Genomic DNA, 9,724 nt, shown 5'->3' on the forward strand with positions numbered 1-9,724 from the left:
TTGATTTAGGCTGATTGGAGCTAGTTGACCTCTTCTCTTTCCTCTTTTTGTGAACACCAGATGATGACTTTAGGTAGGCAAGAAAAGAAGCTAACTGAGAACTGATGCCGTCAATCTTGTCATTCAAATTTGCTTGAACTTTCTCTATCTTAGTGCATGTTGAAAGTTGTTGGCTTGAATTTGCCCACCAAGATGAGTAACAGGCTGTCTGTGCCTTTTTTTATTTGCTTCATTCTATTAAATATGTCAATCATTCCCCTGGATAGATCTGACACTTTTTTGAGCATTTTATCTTTGAAAGATTCTAATGCTTCCTCAGTATTCAGATTGCTTCTTTTCAGAACTTTTATAGAAGAGGATATGACAATGAGACTTGAACAGATCTTATCCAGAGTCATTTCATCAGTTAAGTCCAAATCAGGAGAGGATGAATCTATTCTTGGTAGTTCTTTGGATGCAGTAACTATTAGTTCAAGAGTCTGACTGCTAAAAGGTCCTGCTTGTCCAATCATTAGGACTCTTGATTCAGTTTGGCTGATAGGTACCTCAACCCGTTCATCTATGGTCTGACTGATTTGTTCTCCAGGTTTTGTATCATCTTGCTCAATCATATTTATCTCTCTCAACTAATTCTTGTATAATAGGATGATTTCTGCATTAGATATCACTGCATCAGTTTTCTTAATCAAGGGAGATGTGGAAAGTGCTCTGCTCAATAAAAAATCATCATAATCATCATCATCATCATCTTGTTGTTGTGCAATGAATTGCGTAACTTCCTCAACATTGACTAGAGTGATCTGCCTCCGTGGTGGAGAAGTGATAAGATTTGATTGAGTAGGCAGTTTGGCTTCCTTGGAGTCAGTGTCAGTCGGCTTCTCAGAGAAAGACTGAGATGAAGAACCACCCAATCTATGCTCCTTGGAATCCACTGTCTCATGTGACCATTCTCCCATAATTTGACTTTCATCTGCAGGAAGATCGGGTTCATATCAAGTTGATTGAGCACAACTATGTCATCAAATGCGAGTGGACATAAAGGATCATAGTTGGATATTTGTCCCACACAAACTGTTGTCAGCTTTTGAATATTTAGAAGATCCAGAAGATAATCTCGTCATTGAAGAACTTCAGTTATGAACACAATTTTGACTTGATGTAGAAAAACTTTTTATAGTGATATGTACCTTTTCAGCAAATCCACTTTCTTCAATTTTGTTGCAAAAACGACTCTTTTGAATTCCACCGATTCATCAAAGAATTTGATTTTTTATGTAGCAAATTCATTAATTTTACCCATCATCATGTTTATTTGAGTCTGAATTGCTGATATTGGTTCCGAGACTTGAGCTTCAGTCACTTAGCTTTTCCTTTCCCCTTGATTGTGGAGAAGGTAGAGACCGGTCCTGACATGGTGGATTGGATGAGATCTCAGATGATTACTTCTTTTGTTGGTCTTGAAAAAAGATATCTGTTAGCATACTGATTTTTCTGGGTGGAGCTGTCGCCGCTATCAGTTTCAGTTTTTCTCCTGGCTGGTCAGTAGCCTTGTTTTCAGTGTCCTCGACCACTTGTACATGAGAAATGGTTAATGCCTTGATTAGTGTATGTAATGGCTTGGTTTTTGTTATTATGGCTTTTTTCAGAAGAGGAGAAGAAGTTGCTACCTCATAGTCGCTCGATTATAGAATTACTTTCCTCTTTGGCTTGAGTCCAGTTACTTTGCTTCCCTTCTTTGTAATAGGTAATGCCTTGATTGGTGTATGAACTGGTCTGATTTTTGTAATTAAGTCGCTCATAATGGTTAACAAACGAATTTAAATGAATTATTAAAAATACTTCTAAATGATAAGATCAGTTAGATTGAGAGCACTTTCTATCGGTTAGATTGTGAGGCTAACTGTAAGTTTAACACTCAAAGACTAACTGAAAATTATCTTATCAGTAGAGATTCATGATTCAGCATTCCCCTTGAATTAATGCATTCATGATAAATCGATAAAATATTTCTGAAATAAGAAAATTTATTCTTTGAGAGTGATTCGATGAAAATATCCACTGTTTGCAGTTCATTTAAGACGTATTCCAATTTATATCCTACTTCAATACATGATCTCAAATGAAGTGATGACATATATCAATGTGTTTAGTTCGAGAGTGCAAAACTGGATTGTGTGTGATGGCTATTGCACTTGTATTGTCGTATGAAATTGGTAACTCTTTGGCATTAATTCAATAGTCTTTTAGTTGTTGAATCCACAAAAGTTGAGCACAACAGCTCCTAGCAGATAGGTTTTCAGCTTCTATAGTAGAAGTGACAATTTATGTTTGCTTCTTATTGAACCAAGAAAGCAGTCGGTATCCAAAAAACTGACAAGATTCGCTTGTACTCTTCTTGTCAGGCGAACACCCTGCATAGTTTGCATTAGAATATCCAACTAGATTGAACAATGAGTCTTTAGCATACCGTAATCCAATATTTTGAGTTTCTTTAAGATATATAGGATTTTTTTTTTGGTTGAGTGATGAGATTGTTTTGGTTCAGACTAAAAATGTGCACACATACAAACTGCAAACATAATATCAGGTTGACTGACAGTTAAGTACAATCGTGAATCTATCAAACATCGATACAATGTTACACCGACTGATATTCCCCCTTCATCTTTATCAAGCTTAACTCATGAGCTCATGGAGGTTGTTTCTCCTAAATACGACTCCATTTCAAATTTTTTAAGTAGTTCTTTGGTGTACTTTGTTCGACTGACAAAGATTGCTTAACTTGCAGTCCTAGAAAGAAGTTCAGTTCACTCATCATGCTTATTTCAAACTTATCATGCATTAGTTTAGCAAATTTCTCGTAGATCTTTGAGCTAGTAGATCCAAATATAATATCATCAACATAAATTTGAAGTAACAAAGTATGATAATTTTTAATAAATGTGAATAAAGTCTTATCCACTGAGCCTATCGTAAAATAATGATCAAGTAAGAATTGTGAAAGAGTGTCATACTAGGCAGGTGGTGCTTGTTTTAATCCATACAAATTTTGTTTTATTTTAAAACATGATCATGTAAAATGTTATTAATAAAACCTATAGGTTGTTCCACGTATACTTCTGTGTGCAATTATCCATTCAGGAAGGCATTCTTCAGATCGATTTGAAATACTTCAAAGTTTTTATAAATAGCATAAGCCAGAAAGATTTGAATACCCTCCAATCTGGCCACTGAAGCAAAGATCTCGTCATAATCAATTCATTCTTCTTGTCTGAAACCTTATGCAACTAGTCTAGCTTTGTTCCTGATTACAATACCATTTTCATCAAGTTTGTTCATGTAAACCCACCGGGTTCCAATTACTGTCCGATGAGATAGTCTAGTTACGAAGCATCGAAATTTTATAATATCTATATTTTTTTAAAAAAAATTACCAAATTCCCTAAATAATACGAGTATTACTCAAATGAAGAAAGCGAGACCGTCTATTAGTCAATTCTCTGAGACGGTCTTTGACCCATGCCCCGACCCGACATGTTCTGACCCAATTTGTAGACTGACTTGAGCCCTAACTCCTCCAACGCGTTCAAAATCCAACAAAGACACATCGCTCTCTTCTCGCACTCACCGCCCATCTTGAATTCGCCTCGCATCTCAAAAACTATCCATTCAATGAATTGCCAACATTGAATAAGGAGAAGTTGATGGGATTCCATTTTTATGAGATTTAAGAGTTCCATTAAATGCAATTTATTTAATTACTTATTTTTTCATCTCCATGGTGATCCGTTTTATTTGCTTGGAAATCTCAGTCCTTTTTGTTCTGCAAAATTAATGCTATTTGAATTTTGCTTATTTTCATCAAATTTTGTTTTTGCATTAATTTCTACTTCATTAAACTTATTGATTAGTGGTATTTGTTTCTCCTGATGGTCGGTCAAGTAACAATTCGACGTAAGCATAAGCAATCAATAGTTAATGGTTCCAATTTGTCGGAAAATCCAAAACAAAAAAATTAAAAATTTTAAGAGCAATAAAAATTTAGTAATGTGACCATGAAATTAGGAAATGCATTTATTTACTTCAACTGTGATATTTTGCTGAGTTTAATTGTGATTAGTTGGAGTTAGTTTATAATTTTACTTGATTATGAGAAGACATTGGCTTCAACATAGTTCAGAATTTAGGAACTTGTCATTTCCTTTTAGGACGTGAGTGGGTGTATCCATATTTATCAAATGATACATGTCCCTTTGTCAACCATGAAACAAAATTTATAAAATAATATTTAACATAATTGAGCAGTAAAAACAATCAACACTTATCTTCTGAAGTAGCGAGCCGATAAGTGAAGCTTCAAAGCCACACTATTAGAAAAATATATAACGCGTGCCTCAAAGATGGATTTGCAGCCTAATCTTTGATAGAGTAATATGAGTGAGGAGGACGGTGGCTGCACACGGTGATGAAATTTTCTTGTTTTCCCTTGTTGTACAGAGAGCCCGGTGTCATGGACTATGACTCCGCCACTGTGTGTGTAGCAAATAAAATTTAATCGCAAGCCAGTAATTGAAAGACCCAAGCCAAGATGAGAGAAATTGGTAAGGTAGAGTGCGTGAAAATTTTTGTACGAATATGAGATATAACACAAAAGGTCTTGAGCTTAAGAAGTTCAACGTCCCTTATATCTCGAGGCGATGACGATGGCTCCAATGAAAACCCAACATGAAATTTGTGAGGCTCGTGGTGTAGAGTGCTTATGGTTGAAGGCTCGAACTGTGGTTCTCAGCAGTGAGCATGATAGCGAATGCAGCAAATTGTCAAGAAACGGAGCCTTCTTGTCAAATTCTAGAACATACGGGGGGCATGCGGCGGGTTGAGTGACGACCGGATATGCGCTGCGCTCGGGACTACATGTTTTGCTTGATTTTGCTGGTTGGTTAAGAAATCATGGGTGGGTATCCCCAAGTGAGGGCTTGGTGGGGGAATTGCGACGTAAATTGTTTTCATGTCTATGATGAGGTTCGGCTATAGGTTTTTTCTTTGGTTCTTCTTCTTAGTTCAACCGGATAGAAAACAAATCATGAGTTTATATTACGTTTGTCACGGACGGCACCATTGACGCAATTAAAAAAAATCACACCCAGTAAAATATCTTGAACCGATTATCACGAACCATTTTCTTCAATAAGCCGAATCAAACCGCTCCATAAATATAACTGGGTATTAAAGAAAACAGGTGAGACGACTCCGCCCGGAGGCGAAGCCACTACGACACTCAAGTCAGTATAGTGTTTGAGAGAAAAATACGAGACTAGCGTGAATAATCGTAGATGAAAGCATACCTTGATTAGGGTTAGAAGCCATTTATTGATAGGTGTAGAGTCGTAGATGATATGAAATTTTTTAATATATAGCAATTAGATTTGTGCATATCCACGAAATATTTTGTAATATCTCTAAAATATAATTGATGATATGATAAGATTTTACCATATCATCACTATTAATTTTCAAATTGTTGTGAAAAAGTAAAAATTTATGGTAAAAAGTAAAAATCTCAAACTCTCAAAAATTACCAAACAACACACTTTATAATATTTTTCTCTCTACTCAATTGTGATTTTCTTCACAAATGAGAGATCTATTTATAGAAAATCTTTACAAATAATCCAAAAATAAATTCATCATTACCTACATCATCACACACTAATTTTCAATATTTACAACACTTATTTTCAACATTCAAATATTCAATACACACATTTTAAATATTATTTTTCAACACTCCCCCTTGTGATGATGATCATAATGATTGTTTTCATTACGTGTTTTTATACTGCCTCGTTAAAAACCTTACTAGGAAAAACTCATTGGGATAAAAACCATAGTAAGGGAAAAAGAGTGCAATCACGTAAACTCCCCCTCATGTTGACACGAACAATTCTTCACAAATTTCGTAGATTGCACATCCCAATATTATATATGTGTTTTCTGAATATTGTCTTAGGAAGTGCCTTTGTGAAGAGATCTGATGAGTTTTCACTTGATTGAATGTGACGAACATCAATATATTTATTCTTCTCAAGCTCCTTGGTGAATGCGAAGAACTTAGGAGGAATATGTTTAGTTCTGTCGCTTTTTATGTATCATTCTTTCATTTGAGCAATACATGCACCATTATCTTCCTATAGTATCAAAGGCTTCTCGTCAAATGATAATCCGCATGAGATTTGGATATGTTGGGTCATTGATTTTAACCACACACATTCACGACTTGTTTCATGTAGTGCAATAATCTCGGCATGATTTGATGAAGTTGTTACGAGCGTTTGTTTCTGTGAACGCCAAGTAATTGCAGTGCCTCCACGAGTAAATACATATCCAGTTTGGGAACGTGCCTTGTGTGGATCAGATAAGTATCCAGCATCGGCATAATCAATTATACTTAGATTAACATCTTTTGAATACAAAAGTCCCAAGTCGGTCGTTTCTCGTAGATAACTGAATATATGTTTAATTCCGTTCCAATGTCTCTTTGTTGGATTTGTGCTAAATCTTGCCAATAAATTTACTGCAAAAGATATATCGGGCCTTGTACAATTTATAAGATACATCAGGGCACCGATAGCACTTAGATATGGTACTTCTGGACCAAGAATATCTTCATCATCTTCACATGGACGGAATGGATCTTTTTCTATATTTAATGATCTAACAACCATTGGGGTACTTAAAGGATTTGATTTAATCATATTAAAACGTTTAAGGATCTTTTCTGTATAATTTGTCTGGTGAACAAATATTACACATTCTTTTTGTTCAATTTGTAGACCCAAACAATACTTGGTTTTTCCAATATTCTTCATTTCAAATTCTTCCTTCAAGTATGACACAACTTCTTGAATTTCCTTATTCGTTCCAATGATGTTTAAATCATCAACATATACAGCAATAATTACGCATCCGGATGTTGTTTTCTTAATGAAAACACAAGGGCATATTGAATTATTTACATATCCCTTTTTCATCAAGTGATCACTTAGCCGATTATACCACATTCGGTCGGATTGCTTTAACCCATATAATGATCTTTGTAATTTCACAGAATAACATTCTCTGGATTTTGAACTTTGTGCTTCATGCATCTTAAATCCTTCAGGGATTTTCATATATATATATTACTATCAAGTGATCCATATAAGTAAGCTGTAACAACATCCATAAAACGCATTTCTAAATTTTCAGATACCGCCAAGCTAATCAAATACCGAAACGTAATTGCATCCATAACGGGAGAATAAGTTTCTTCATAATCAATTCCAGGCCTTTGAGAAAAACCTTGTGCAACAAGTCAAGCTTCATATCTTACTATTTCATTTTTCTCATTTGGATTTCGAATAAAAACCCATTTGTATCCAACAGGTTTTACACCTTCAGGTATAAGGACTATAGGTCCAAAAACATTACGTTTATTTAGCGAATCCAATTCAACCTGGATGACTTCTTTCCATTTTATTCAATCCTGTCGATTTTTACATTCACCAAAAGATTTTGGTTCATGATCTTCATTATCATTTATGATGTCGACTGCCACATTATAAGAAAATATATCATCAATTTCTTCTATATCTTTTCGATTCCATATTTTTTCCAGTATTAATGTAATTGATAGATATTTCATGATTCTCGTCAGTTTGTGTTTCTGACAGAACATTTTCATCATCATGTGTTTCTTCAGGAACATCATTATCTATTTTGTGATTATCATGTGTTTCTTCATGAACATCATTTTCTATTTTGTGATCATCTTGTTTCTCTATGAATTTTCTTTTTCGAGGATTTTTATCCTTGGAACTGACTGGCCTTCCACGCTTCAGGCGTTTAATGACATCATGAGTATCTTCAATTTGTTTCTTCGGAATTTCAATTCGAGCAGGGGCATTTGCAGCATGTATATATGATTTAGTTACCCATTTTGTGTCTGCAAATGCATCTGGTATTTGATTTGCTATTCTTTGCAAGTGCACAATTTGCTGTACATTTTTTTCACATTGTTTTATTCTTGGATCCAGATGTAACAATGATGATACATACCATGTAATTTTCTTTTCGGTATGTTTCTGTTCTCCCCCTAACATTGGGAATATTTCCTCATTAAAATGACAATCAGCAAAACGTGATGTGAACACGTCGCCTGTCTGAGGTTCAAGATATCGAATGATTGATGGACTATCATAACCGATATAAATTCCAACATTTCTTTGAGGTCCCATTTTCTTTCGTTGCGGTGGTGCAATAGGCACATACACCATACATCCAAAAATTCTCAGATGAGAAATGTCTGGTTCTTTACCAAATGCAAGCTGCAATGGGGTGTATTTATAATATGCACTTGGTCTGATACGAATTAATGCAGCAGCATGTAAAATTGCATGTCCCCATATAGAAATAGGGAGCTTTGTTTTCATAATCATTGGTCTAGTAATCATTTGCAGACGTTTAATCAATGATTCAGCCAATCCATTCTGTGTATGTACATGAGCAACATGATGCTCAACAATGATTCCCATAGACATACAATAATCATTGAAAGCCTGGGAAGTAAATTCACCAGCATTATCAAGTCTAATTTTCTTGATTGTATAATCGGGAAATTGATTCCTCAATTTTATTATTTGAGCAAGTAATCTTGCAAATACAACATTTCGAGTTGACAATAACATATATGTGACCATCTGCTGGAGGCATCAATCAATACCATAAAGTATCTGAATGGTCCACGTGGTGGATGGATTGGTCCACAAATATCACCCTGAATACGTTCAAGAAACATTGGTGATTCAGTTTGGATTTTGGCTAGTGATGGTCTTATAATAAGTTTTTCAAGAGAACTTGCTTTACATTGAAACTTATTATTCTGAAAGATCTTCTGGTCTTTCAACGAATGACCATGTGTATTTTTTATAATTCTTCGCATCATTGTTGAACCAGAATGTCCTAATGGATCATGCCAATTGATCAGTATTGAAGAATTATCAACTACCATGTTTGATTCAATTGGACTTATATATGTATAATGCAATCCAGTAGGTAGCATTGGTAGTTTTTCAACTACATATTTCTTTCCTGATTTGTATGTGGTAAGACACATATATTTCTCATTCCCTTCATTTATTGTTTGAGTATCATACCCATGTGAATATATATCATTAAAACTCAACAAATTTCTTTTTGATTGTGGTGAATACAAAGCATCATTGATCAAAAATTTTGTACCATTAGGTAACAAAAATTGTGCTTTACCACATCCTTTAATCAAGTCTACAGGACCTGATATTGTATTCACCATTGTTTTTGTTGGTTTTAGTTCCAAGAAATATCTTTTATCTCGGAGAATAGTGTGTGTTGTACCACTATCAGGTATGCAAACTTCCATGGGATTAGTTCCTTGTTTAGCTTTGTTCATAGCATTTTCCATATTTGAACTTAAAAAAAAATATGCAATGAAAAAAATTACTGACAATACATATGTAATTTATTGAAAAATATAACACATAACATAATTGTACAATAAAACATTATCATATGAGTACATGAAAAATAAATTATTTTACATTTATATTCCACCGATATATTGTTCATTTTCAGAGAAATCGTTGAAAAAATCTGCAGCATCAATATTTTTCATTTCAATTCCACCAGCATATTGATCATTTCCAGA

The sequence above is a fragment of the Primulina tabacum genome, chromosome 14, assembly GCF_025594145.1.
Source record: "Primulina tabacum isolate GXHZ01 chromosome 14, ASM2559414v2, whole genome shotgun sequence".
Lineage (NCBI taxonomy): Eukaryota > Viridiplantae > Streptophyta > Magnoliopsida > Lamiales > Gesneriaceae > Primulina > Primulina tabacum.